Source organism: Nyctereutes procyonoides, unplaced genomic scaffold (genome assembly GCF_905146905.1).
Source record: "Nyctereutes procyonoides isolate TBG_1078 unplaced genomic scaffold, NYPRO_anot_genome, whole genome shotgun sequence".
Taxonomy (NCBI): Eukaryota; Metazoa; Chordata; class Mammalia; order Carnivora; family Canidae; genus Nyctereutes; species Nyctereutes procyonoides.
The window spans coordinates 46,059,679-46,072,728 of record NW_026575046.1 but is presented as its reverse complement, the minus strand read 5'-3'; the positions used below and the strand labels follow the sequence as shown (position 1 = coordinate 46,072,728).

Sequence of the window (13,050 nt, the reverse complement as noted above, 5' to 3'; positions counted from 1 at the left end):
TTGACATTTCAGAAAAATAATGGGATATATGGGAAAGATGCAAATATTAAAAAGAATAATTGGAGCACCTGGATGGTTAAGCATCCAACTCTTGGTTTCCACTCAGGTCATGATCACAGGGTCGTGAGGCTAAGCCTCACATCAGTCTCTGTGCTCAGTGTGGTATTCATTTAAGACTCTCTCTCTCCCTCTCCCTCTTCCTCTCCTGCCCGCACACACGTGTACTCTCTCTAAAATAAATAAATAAATCTTTTTTTTTTTTTTTTTAAAGAATAATGAGGGACACTTGGGTGGCTCAGCGGTTGAGCATCTGCCTTTAGCTCAGGATGTGATCCCAGGATCTGGGATGGAGTCCCACACTGAGCTTCTTCCTCTGCCTGTGTCTCTGCCTCTCTCTCTCTCTCTCCTTCTCTCTCTGTCTCTCATGAATAAATAAATATTAAAAAATAATAATGAGTGGGAATTTTTTTTTTTTTTTTTTTTTTTTTTGGTGGTTGGGTAGTGTGGGGTGGGGTGAGGAACTCCAGATTCAGGAAAACAAACTTCTAGCTGTATAAACAAACTCATTCCTAAGTAAATCATGGTGAGTTTAATTAATCTGATTTTATTCTAAAGCTGGAAAGAGGGGATCCCTGGGTGGCGCAGCGGTTTAGCACCTGCCTTTGGCCCAGGGCGCGATCCTGGAGACCCCGGATCGAATCCCACGTCGGGCTCCCGGTGCATGGAGCCTGCTTCTCCCTCTGCCTGTGTCTCTGCCTCTCTCTCTGTGTGTGTGTGTGTGTGTGTGTGTGTGTGTGTGTGTGTGAGACTATCATAAATAAAAAAAAGATTTTTTTTAAAATAAAAAAAAAATAAAGCTGGAAAGAAGTTTTCCTGGATGTAGACCTCTAGTTTGTTTTTGTTTTGTTTTGTTTTGGGTTTTGTTGTTTTTGTTGTTGTTGTTGTTTACCTGTTAAGTTTAGCCTTCAGGCTTACTGTTGCTCCTATATAGGCTTTCTGGTCTCTTCTCTCTGGTGGCTTTTAAGATCACCTCTCTTTCTTTGATAAGGAGAGGGAATTGAGTAAAAGGAGGTGCAGGCCACTCTTTAGGACCTCTGAAGAGTCTGAGAAGTATGAAGAATATGAAAAGAGTTCTGTATTATAGATGCCAAGACAGAAATATTTTGGAAAAGACAGGTCAGCAGTAATAAAATGCTGTGGCTCATGCTATTTGGGATATCCATAATTGTTGTCACAGTAGTATTATCATCTGTGGCTTATTCACAAAATATATTTGATTATGGGCAAGTTCTTCATTTTTGTCCCTCCTGTGGTATCCAAAACCAGTGGCTCTTCCCTCCCCCCGCCGAACGCCCATCTGATAGAAAATCAGGAAGTAATAATTAATGATACTATTTAGCCCAGAAAATTGTGATTTGGAAGAACATCGCTCTGAGAAGAAGTTCATCTGCATGAGTATGCATCTATACATAGTGTACTCTGATGATCAAACTGAATGACTTATATTATCTGCTGCTTTGGGTCATATGGGTCTTTAGACTTATAAATTAACAAATAATTGAGAAGGGACTATAATCATGTACTTAAAAAATATTCGAAATTGCAAACCAAAAATTCCTGGTGGCTGAAATATATATATGGCTTTGAAAAGCTGTAAATGTTGTGATTATAAGACAATGATGCTTAGCAGAGTTGAGAGATTGCAGGAGAAACTAAAGGAGCTCCTCAATGATCTGAGGAGCACAGTCTGTGTCTGTCCTCAATCTAATTAGAAATTGGGCAATAACTATCACACGTGTCTTACAGGAGGCAACTAAAGAAGCTAGTGGGAATATGAAACACACACTTTTTAATTTTAAATACAAAATTACTATAATCTAAAACACAAATGCTTTGCAGGACAATATGCACTCTGTTTGAACTCAGAGCCCTTCACTCCTATCAGGGGCTGCGTAATTAACACAGGAGTGAACAATGGTATCCCTTCCCATTGAGCTGTTCAATTTAGGTACCACTGATCAGGCACAGCTCCTTGTACAGCTACCTCTAAATGCAGCCTCAGTGTCCACTTCAACACAAATCCAGACAACAACCATCAACCCAGTCTGGTGACACATGACACCAACCTTTCTCTCCAGTTGAGTGCGCACTGCTTGGCATTCTAACATTTCCAGTAAAATGCCTGCAGGGGCCTTGGCTACATGCTGAGAATAAATCCTGCACAGCAGGTCCTGCCAGTCTCTCTATATCCACCTTCCTCCTATTCTCCCCTTTGTTCGCTATCCTTCAGCCACGATAGTCTTCTCTAACTTTCTGGAAAACCTCAAGCTCTTTCTTATTCAAGAGCACCTGCTCAGAGTTTTCCTCCGTGAAGGGCCTTTCCTTCTATCCCTTGCATGGCTGTTTCATTAGCCTCTTCCATACCTCAGTTGAAATGTCACTTCTTCAGAATCCACACAATGAATAACATTGTGAGCTAATCCCAACATTCGATGAAGAAACTAAGGCAGAGGTTAGGTCATTTGCACAAGGGTACACAGGTAGGTAGTCACTGGGATTCTTTACCACTATACTGTACTATACATGTACCATGTATCTCAACTATTTGCTTATTTCCCTTATGGGCATTTAGTATGGTTTGCAACTACATGGTGTATTTGTTTGCATTTTTTTGTCTCCCTCAGTACTATAGAAGGGCAGAATGAGGGCTGGGCTACATCTGTCTTGTTCACTGCAGTAACATAGCACAGAACTTGATCAAATAGTAAAACTCAAAAATATTTGATGAATCAATGAACTGGATTGAATTGAATTAATGTGTCTTTGCAGTCATCTGCATTAGGAGAGTAGATCTGAGAGACAGAGAGACTAGTTGGAGACTTGAAGAACAGTGACCATCTATGCCTCAGAACTAAGTCTACTTTAATTTTCCATCCACCCCAAATAAGCAGCCACACAATAAGCAGCCACCCGGAGAACTGAGCAATATATTATTTCCTATTAAGGAAACAAATTCTACTTTGAGGTGATACTGCTTCACATGCATTTGAGGTGGATCAACAAGTCCACCCAGTCACCCTGATTCAGTTCAGCATTCCTGACAATTATGTTAGCTTGGTGTATTTCACCCCTCTGGCAAACTAGACCCTTTATTATCTTGCATGTTCATATTTAGTTACAGGGGATTTGCGAACACATTTCCTAAATCTACATATTTATTTAGTAAATTGATCTCTCACCCAAGTCATTCTCTGAGGAACTGTCAGCATTAGCATTTGACAGAAACAGCCTTTTTTTTTTTTTTTTTTTTTTTTTTTTTTTTTTTTTTTTTTTTTTGCACAAAGGCAAGGATTCAGCCAGCAAGAAAGCTTCTAGATGTCCAAGGAGGAGTTAACAAGGAAAGGAAATTGTCTACTGCTTCAACCGGGAAGAATGAATATCTTGTGTCATCCATGGCTTTTCCCTTAACTGTCTACAGCGTAGATAGTCTTGTTCTGCAAAATTAAGCCATTTAAAGGGACAATGGAAGCAGACAGCCCGCGTCTTTGCTGTGAGCAAAGTATGAGATCAGCCCCTAGTAGGAAACAGTTTACTCAGCCTCTGAAGCATCAGCAGGGGGAAGCCAAGCTGGGATTACACCCAGGCCAAGGACACTCCGCAGTGTAGGTAATTCACGTGAAGAGGATGGGAAATCGATAGCAATTCAAAGTCCTGTTCCCACTGCCTCTTTAAAGAGGTCTCCAACTGGTTATTAGGAAAGATGCTAAGCCCTGGGGAAGGGCTGGCTAATTCACCAAAGACCTCCTCACTGCAAAATATCTTGCCTCTGATCAGTTTTCAGTTGCCACAACTTTGCTGTGGCCTGCGGAGGGTGCTGACACTTCCTCCTCGAAATGCTCTCTTTTCTGGCTCCTGAAATGCTGGTCTTCCCGCTTTCCCTCTGTGTTCCTGATCAGCCTTCCCTGGGGCTCTCCCCTCATCCATCCCTTCAACACGCTAATCTCCTGGGTTTCACCCTGAGTTTTATATCATTGCTCACCTTATGCTATAGCTTCAAATACAATACTTTTTTGGATCAGTCACTACCAAAACTTTACTTCTGTTCTTTACTCTCCTGAACTCCAGATTTGTATCTAACTACCTGCTATACATTTCTATTGGGCTATACCAATAAACATCTCAAGTTTTACCAAAACATATCATCTTCCCCCCAAAACTTCTCCTCCCCTGTATTCATCATGCTGATGAGTAATGTCTAAGGAAACGGGTCGCAAAGCTCAACCTCAGATCAGCTGATCCTGCCCTCTCCCCTAGCTGCACTCCCACCCACATTCCATCCTGCCATTTATACACCTTGTAGTCTTCCACCCTTCTTCTTCCACCCTTCTTCTCCCACCCACTATGACTGCCTTAGCTCAAGTCTTCTTGCCTGGATCACTGCAACTGCTTCATTATTAACCTCCTGCCTCCCTTCCTCTATACTACCTTTCACACACTCATCTTTCTTCCTCAGTGATCTTTTTAAAACATGAATCTGAATCATGGAGATCCCCTGCTTGCTTGCTTGCTTGCTTGCTTTATTTATTTATTTATTTTTAATTTTTATTTTTGTATTTGAGAGAGAGAGCAGGGCAGAGGTAGAAAGAGGTAGAGAATCTTTTTTTTTTTAAGGTTTTATTTATTTATTCATGAGAGACACACACACAGAGAGGCAGACACAGGCAGAGGGAGAAGCAGGCTCCATGCAGGGAGCCTGATGCACGACTCGATCCTGGGACTCCAGGATCACGCCCTGGGCCAAAGGCGGCACTAAACTGCTGAGCCACCCAGGCATCCTGAGGTAGAGAATCTTAAGCAAGCTCCATGCCCAGCATAGAGATTGATGTGGGGCTCAATGACATGACCCTGAGATCATGATATGAGCCAAAACCAAGAGTCGGACATTTAACTAACTGAGCCACCCAGGCTCAATGTAGATCCTCTGCCTTAGAACTTCAATGGCCCCCACTGCCAAAAGCAGGGATTTCCAAACTGCTCCATGAGAAAAAAAATTCAAGCATGATTCTCAACAGATGCTTACTTTTTTATAAATTATATCTAAGTATTATTCTAAATCATGTTTATAAAGTTTAATTTATTCCTCTTGGAATGAAATTAAGGAATTTTCATCTTTTTGCCTCATTCCAATGGATGAGTCTGTCCCCCCACTGGGGTGCTCACTCTGCTCTGAGGATGGAGGGCAGCATTTATGCTGATTTCCCCTGGCAGAGAGAATGGCACCACACTCCTCGGTCAGGCATACCAGGTGTTCATAGTCCAACTACAACCTACCTCATCAGGTGCATTGTCCCCACTCTTCCACCAGGACATATTCACCCACTAGTCCCTCTGCCCCATAGACATGCTATTCACGGGCATATCATAGCACAAAGAACCTTGCTAGGCTTTGATGGTGCATCCCTGTCTGCTAACATCTAGCAGTATGACCTAGAGTCACTTTCTGTATCTTTCTGGGCCCCAGTTTCCTCTTCTGCCAAACAAACATCAGAATACCACTACTTCCCAGGGTTCCTTGAATATGAAGTGAGGCAGAGTAAAAAAGTGATATAGGGCCAAGCACAGAGGAGAGGCTTAATAAATGGTACCCTGGAGTAGTAGGAACAATGGGGAGCTGGGTTCCACTCGTTATTCCCTCTGCTTGGAATTTGTGATTCTTCTCTCTTTCAACATTTAGTTTAAAGTATCACTTCATCCGAGAAGAATTACTGATCCTCCTGAGGTGGAGTTGGTCATTTAAACCTGTCTGTTTCCTGAGCCTCAATGGCATCATGCCATGGATCATTGCTTTTTCCAGGGAACTGTGATTTGATTGCTGGGATGCAGATCTATCATCCCCACAGCATTTCTGCTACTTGAGGAAGCCTTACTTATTAATTTCAGAGTCCCCAGTACTTACAGTGCCTAGCACATAATAGGTACTCAATGAATGTTTATTAATATTTCTATACACAAAGGGAAAAGAGGAGTATTTAAAATGCATGCATATGCACAATTTCATGTTACAATGACAGCTACTTACTTCCTGCTTTACAAAGCATTTACACATATGTTTGTAATAAACAAGCTGTTAGATCCCCCTCGGCATTGTAGCAACTCATAAAATAGATAATAAATTAAAGAGAAGTGACTGTTTGACAGTATCCCTTTGATGACAGTTTTCTTTTCCACCCTGATCTAATGCCAAGTTAATGTTATCATAAAATAATTCCATTAACTGCAATTGTGCAGTTTACTGAGTCATTACTGTCATCAAAAGGTGAAATTATATTCAACACCGAAAACAGAGGCTTACATAGGAATAAATGGCATTAACATGCAAACAAATTATATGCAGGAAAAATAGGAATAGCAATGTGACGGGCATTAGAGCCCATGCTCCGCATAAACAGATGATTACATTTAAATATTTATTCATACATGAACAATGAAAACAAATCACATTGGCAAGTGCCTTCGAGTTAAAGTCATATTTGTTTAAAAAGGCAGACTCCAGGCTACATTAGGCCTGGTTGAGCTTCATTCAGACAGTCTTGTTGCCTAACGTATGCATGACCAAGAAGGTGAACTAGTATATAATATTTACATAAGAAGAAATTGAACTGGTGGGGAGGCGAGGTAGAAGCTGAGAGGGGAGGTAGGCAGAATAACGCAAGATGCAAAATAAAAAGGAAGAGAGAGCATCAGAGAACATCAGAGAACATCTGATCACCTGATACTGAAAGCAAGCATAGGGCAGCCCTGGTGGCACAGTGGTTTAGCACCGACTGCAGCCAGGGGTGTGATCCTGAAGACCCGGGATCAAGTCCCACGTCGGGATCCCAGCGTGGAGCCTGCTTCTCCCTCTGCCTGTGTCTCTGCCTCTCTCTCTCTCTCTCTCTCTCTCTCTCTCTCTCTCTGTCTCAATAAATAAATAAAATCTTTTAAAAAAGAAAGAAAGAAAGCAGAGAAAGAGAAAGGGCAATGATGTCTGGCCCTGGATGAAGTGAGCCAGACTGGGGGTGTCCACCGGAGGTGTGAACCGTGCTCCTTGAATGCCTATGTTGATGGAGTGGAGGCCTCAGCGCAGATGAATGGTGCTGTGCACACCACGGCCATCCTTCCTGGCTCCCAGATGAGGGCTGGGGAACAGGATGACTCCTGAGACACTGCAGCTCTTACCAGTGTGTTAGTACATCTCTTTCCCTGACTATTGACTCCTTTAAGGAGTGTGAGTTACCTGGGCTGGCCCTATGTCAGTTCTTTCTTCATTCCTTGAGAAGATATGAGGATAAAGTCATGGTTGCCTAGATAGCTTTGTCAAAATGGCAAGGACTTCTTTCCTGACAACTTCTGTTCCAAGTCATCTTGTTTCTGTTGAAGTCCTACTATGTTTAGAATAATAGTACCTAAACCCATGCAGTCTGTGCCTCTCTGCAGCTCTGACAATAGTCAGCAAGCTGATCCTTCCAGGAGGAGCTATTTTCACTCAGGACAGCTCCCCATCTTGGCCAAACACACTTTACATATTTGCATGGTCCCCAAAAAGTTCTGCTTCTTTTTTTCTCTTTTTTTAAAGATTTTATTTATTTATTCATGAGACACACACACACACACACACAGAGGCAGAGACACAGGCAGAGGGAGAAGCAGGCTCCATGCAGGGAGCCCGACGCGGGTCTCAATCCTTGGTCTCTAGGATCACGCCCTGGGCTGAAGATGAAAAGTTCTGGTTCTTAAATTTGCTTAGTCAGATGAAGTAGAATGTGAAGCCTCACTCTGCTAATTCTTAGCTTTGTGACCTTTAAGTTCGAATCAAAACCTCAGCTTCCTTATCTAAGAAAGGGGGATAGAGGGCAGCCCTGGTGGCTCAGTGGTTTAGTGCCGCCTTCAGCCTGGGCTGTGATCCTGGAGACCCAGGATTGAGTCCCGCATTGGGCTCCCTGCATGGAGCCTGCTTCTCCCTCTGCCTGTGTCTCTGCCTCTCTCTGTCTCTCTGTGTCTCTCATGAATAAATAAATAAAAAATCTTAAAAAAAAAAGAAAGGGGGATAGAAATAGTGTCCCACTTCACACTGAATAAGTATCAATACCTGCCATGTGCTGTTCTCAGTACAAAACAAAGATAGGAGCTTTGAAGCTGACATTCTAGCAGGGAGATGGCAGTAAACAAATGTATAATTAATTATTGTCTAGTATGTTAACATGTGACTATTTCTATGAGGAGGGAAAAAAAGACCAAAAACAGAGTGAAAGGGAGGGGAATCAGAAGTTGCAATTTTCCATAGGGTAGTGAAGGAAACATTTGAGTGAGGATGTAGAGGAGAGGGAGTGAGCAAGCAGATATGGAGGGAAAGGTGCCCAGCCCCTATGTCAGGAGCTTGAGCCACTGCAAGGAGGTCTGTGTGGCTGGCACAGAGTAAATGAAGACTCAGATGAGATGAAATGGGAAGATGAGGCTCTCCGTGGGATTTTTCTGATGAGTAATGGAGATGAAATGCACTTAGCAGGAAATAATCACCATGGCCGTGGCTACTTGCTCTGTGACAGGCACTATGCTAAGTGTCTGACATCCATTAGCTCATTCAGTCTGCATCACAACCTGAAAGGGCTTTTATTTTTACCTACATGCTTATTTTACATACGAGTAAACTGAGCTTTAGGCAGACAAAATAATCTGCCTAAGGTCATAGACATTGGTAAGTGGTAGTGGTAGGATTCCAGTGCAGAACTCCAACCCAAGTAGCTAGCTCCAAAGACAGTGCCTTTAACCACTGACTGACTGCCTCTCATAAGCAAAGGGAGTGGGGATGAGGGAGGTAAAGAAAAAATATGTGGATGGAAGAGCAGCCCCAAGAGACTGGAAGGACACAGAGGAGGAGGAAACAAGAACTGAATAAGCAGGTCCTTAACAAGAGCAGGTAGCATGATACAAAACGAAACACAGGCGGTACGATCAGGTTGCAGAGAGCTGGGTACATGGCTATTTGGGCCCAAGGGGCCTGATCACACACACAGCAGACACAAGCAGGGGCCAGCCAATGGGCCAGCAACAGACCAAGGGGAATTCATGGAGCTGTAAAAGTCCCTACATTGTGATCCTCAAAAAGCAGACACCTGGTAAACATATCCCTTCCTCCTTAAAAACAAACAAACAAGTGAGCAAATAAAAACAACAAGAAAGGTTTAGGATAGCATGAACAGTAAGTCAAATTTTAATCATGGACCAAGATACCATCTATTAATTGATATCTGAGTTTTTGAAACAAGTACCTTTGCTGTCTTGCCTACGTAAAAACGTGGTACCAGGTAACATTTATTATGTTTATAAAATTAAGTACCAGGTATTACATAGATAACTTTGTACATGTAATCTCATTTCATCATCAAAACACTAAGATCTGGTTTATCCCCATTTATGGATAAGGAAACTGAGGCTCAGATAGGCCAGGTCACTCACTCAGCTGAGCACAGGGACAAACATACAACTCCCTCCCAGGTCTGTCTAGTGTGAACACTGATAAATAATGAGCCAACACTGACCAGCCCAACATGAACATAATCATTATTCCACATTTCCCCCTGTACTTGAGCCTATGGCAGCATTAGGATTTTTTAAGGAACATAGACAAGGGGGAGCAAATCCCACTAGAGTGCCATGCTCTAGACTTTCTCTCTTTTAGAGAGCCATCTTTACAGAAGGGCTGCAGCCTGTTTTTATGTGTCTGGCCAGCAGGAAGGGAAGTTTTCAGCATGGTGACTCAGGAAAGTGCAGGCTGCTCTGAACTCTGAGTAATTCCACAGCTCAGAAATCTTGGGGATCAGCTCAGCTGGTTGTCTGAGCTTCAGGATAAAAGAAACTGCAAGGAATTTTATAAAGAAGTTCAATGCCTAAAAGATTATCACTTCAGCTCTTTCCAACAGTTTCTCAGTATGCTCTAGATCTCCCAGAGGCTCAGTCATTCTAGGGAAGCCTAATAGATACTGGTCATATTGATGACTACTGAGCATCTTCTGGACACACTTCCTAAAATTTAGGAATTTCCCATGTTTTTAAGCCTGTCTCCCTATGGCAGAAGCTTGAACCTGCTCTGCCAGCTTCCATTGCAACTATGGCACAGATATATGCTCAAAGACACCTGCCCCAGACTTTGACTCAGGAGCCAGTGACATAGAGAAGGGACAAGAAAATCACATTATTTAACTATGTGATAGAAATTAATAATCCTTAAGAAATCCAATCTTTCTCAACAACTTCTCTTCCTCTCTTTCTCAACCGCATCCTGCATATTGATACAGGATAATTCCTAGCCCTTGAAAATGTTCCTGTGCAGAATGTGCAAAGAAAAATGGCAAGGGAACAGCTAATGGGAGCTAGATCAGCTGAAATTATGCACATGAGGAAAGAAGACAAAGAAATAACAGGAACCAGCAACACAATACCAGACACAATAAGTCCCAAAAGCAATAATTATATTATGATTTCCCACCAGCTGGCTTAGAAATTTCAAACCTTCTATTTTCTAGTTTCCCAAGTAAAATGCCTTCCCAATATGGGGAAATACCTCCAACACTTCCCAATGTCCTTGATGCTGCTCTAAGAGTGCAAACCATTGATAAAGATTCTAAAATGAACAGGACACAAGGAAACTACCTTCCCTCAGCATGAGGTCTTAGATCTTTCTTGAAGGTCAGCCTACACTTTGTTCATGAGAAAGTATTGAAGATTATCTTAAAGGCATCTCTTCTGACCAAATGCCTCTCTTAGCCTCAAAAGGCACCTTGTCCAATAGGTATTTTATAAGTATCAATGATGTTCTATATGTGATGCTGGGGATACTGCAAGAAATAACAGAGCACCTCAGTACTCAAGAAGCCAAAAGTCACTTAGAGTTCCAGCAGCACTGAATTTACACTGAATGAAGAGCTAGAGTTCTGCAGGATGACATGCCTTGAGGCAGAGAAGAAAACAAATATACAAATGCTCTTTGCTCCAGTGGAGGGAAGGAACAAAGACTAAGAGAGATAAGACAGGAAGAAAAGAAGGAAGGAAGGAAGGAAAGAAGGAAGGAAGGAAAGAAGGAAGGAAGGAAAGAAGGAACAGTAAGATAAATAAGCCAAAAGGAAGGAAGGAAAGAAGAAACAGTAAAATAAATAAGCCAAAAGAAAAAATTGGGCAGAAGATATGATCAATGAAGAATGTATGTTCTTCTTGTAAATCTACAGTTCTCACTTGCAAGATGAGATAAGATATCCCTGCCTATTAATCTGGAATTATAATGTTTGAATCCTTGAACTCTTCCAAGAAACTCAACCCTTAGAAAGACACACCGGTTTTCAAATAATTGACAAATACCTCTGAAATATGTAAGAATACCCCAAGACTTTAATACAGTCTCTACTTTGACTAACTGGCAAACCAGAGGAAACAGATGTTTCACTTTAAGAATAAAAGGGTTGATGGAAGGAGGTGGGTGGAAGATGGGCTAGATGGATGATGGATATTAAGGCTGGCACTTGCTATGAAGAGCACAAGGTGTTGTATGTAAGTGATGAATTGCTGAATTTTACTCCAGAAACCAATATTGTACTGTATCTTAACTGCCTGAAACTTAAATAATAAATAAATAAATAAATAAATGAATAAATAAATAAATAATAAAATTGATTTTTTAGTAAGATTAAGTTTTAAAAAATTAAAAATTGACATTTAAAAAATGAATAATGCACATGACATGGTTCAAGACATTCATCTCCTTCTATTCTCACCTGAAATCTCAAAGAACGTTTTAGGAAAATCCAAAATGATTCATATTTCAGATGCCTTGTCGAGTATGAAACACTGTCACAATCAAAATAATGACTACAGAGTTCTATTTTCTCTTGGGAAACCATCTTTCAAACTGAAGACATCTATACCTTAAGTGGCTGACTCGGCCCATGGCTCCAGAGGTGCACATGAAACTATAAGCGCATAATCTGCATACTCATTTCCTTGGTCATAATGTTTAAAACCTTAGCACATGACCCCAAACAGTTTTTGGCATAGGATATTGCCGGAACAACAAATAACTTAGAATTGTTTAAGTTAGAATATGAATCAATCGCTTCTCGGCCTTTTGGCTAAGATCAAGTGTAAGTTAGAATATGAATCTGAGGTTTCCAGTGGTTTCCACTTTGGAAAACCTGTCTCAGAAGGCAACCAACAAAAGGAAAGTAGAGGTAAGATCTAGAGAGACAGAGACTATCCTGATGGTATTATCTGCATCCAGTCATGCCTGAGACCAACTATCCTCTGGATTTTTAAAAAGATGTGAAATAAAATAAAGTCCTACTCTCCCTAAATCAGTTTGAGTTGAATGTTCTTCATCTGCACTGATAAGAATCCAGATAATACATTCCCTAGATGTTTTTTCTTATTTTCCATCATACACAACCAATCTGATCATACCTACAATCACAACCAAATTGCTTTTCTAACTTTTCCTTATAGCCAAGATGAACATAAATTATCCTTTTGCAGGTTGCATTTGAATGCCTCTATCTCTGAAGTCCTTCAAAAGAACAGTTAACCTCGGTAATACTACTCATAAAACATCAAATCTCTTAGGTGTTCTAACGTATCAGCTCAATTGTTGGCTACTAGGATCTCAAGGACAGACAGATCAACTGCAAATACCAGCTCATCTGTCATGCACAACCTGCCAGAGCCAAATAACTGTCAACTCCCCGAGTTCTGCTCTCTCTACTCCCAACACCTTTATCATTGAAGATTCCTGGAAAGTTTTCTATCTCAAATCAAATGAAGAATGATAGATGAAACACAGAAGAGCCTCAAATCACAAATCAAGTTCACTGGATGAAACATAACTCTATAACATGTTAAGATTCATATTTTTCCCTGGATGAGCTTAGAGGGAACAATTATAACCTATTCATAACTCTCTGTGTTGGATTTTTAAGTTGTTTTTGATCAATGCCTGGTTGTAATTTTATAAAAGAATCTCTCCAATGA

General features: G+C 41.2%; 1 protein-coding gene across 1 annotated transcript in view; it reads right to left on the bottom strand.

The window, feature by feature from the left end:
* DOCK2 (dedicator of cytokinesis 2) overlaps positions 1-13,050 on the bottom strand; it is a 401,682-nt gene that overhangs the window by 315,361 nt on the left and 73,271 nt on the right. The gene's annotated exons all lie outside the window — the stretch shown is intronic.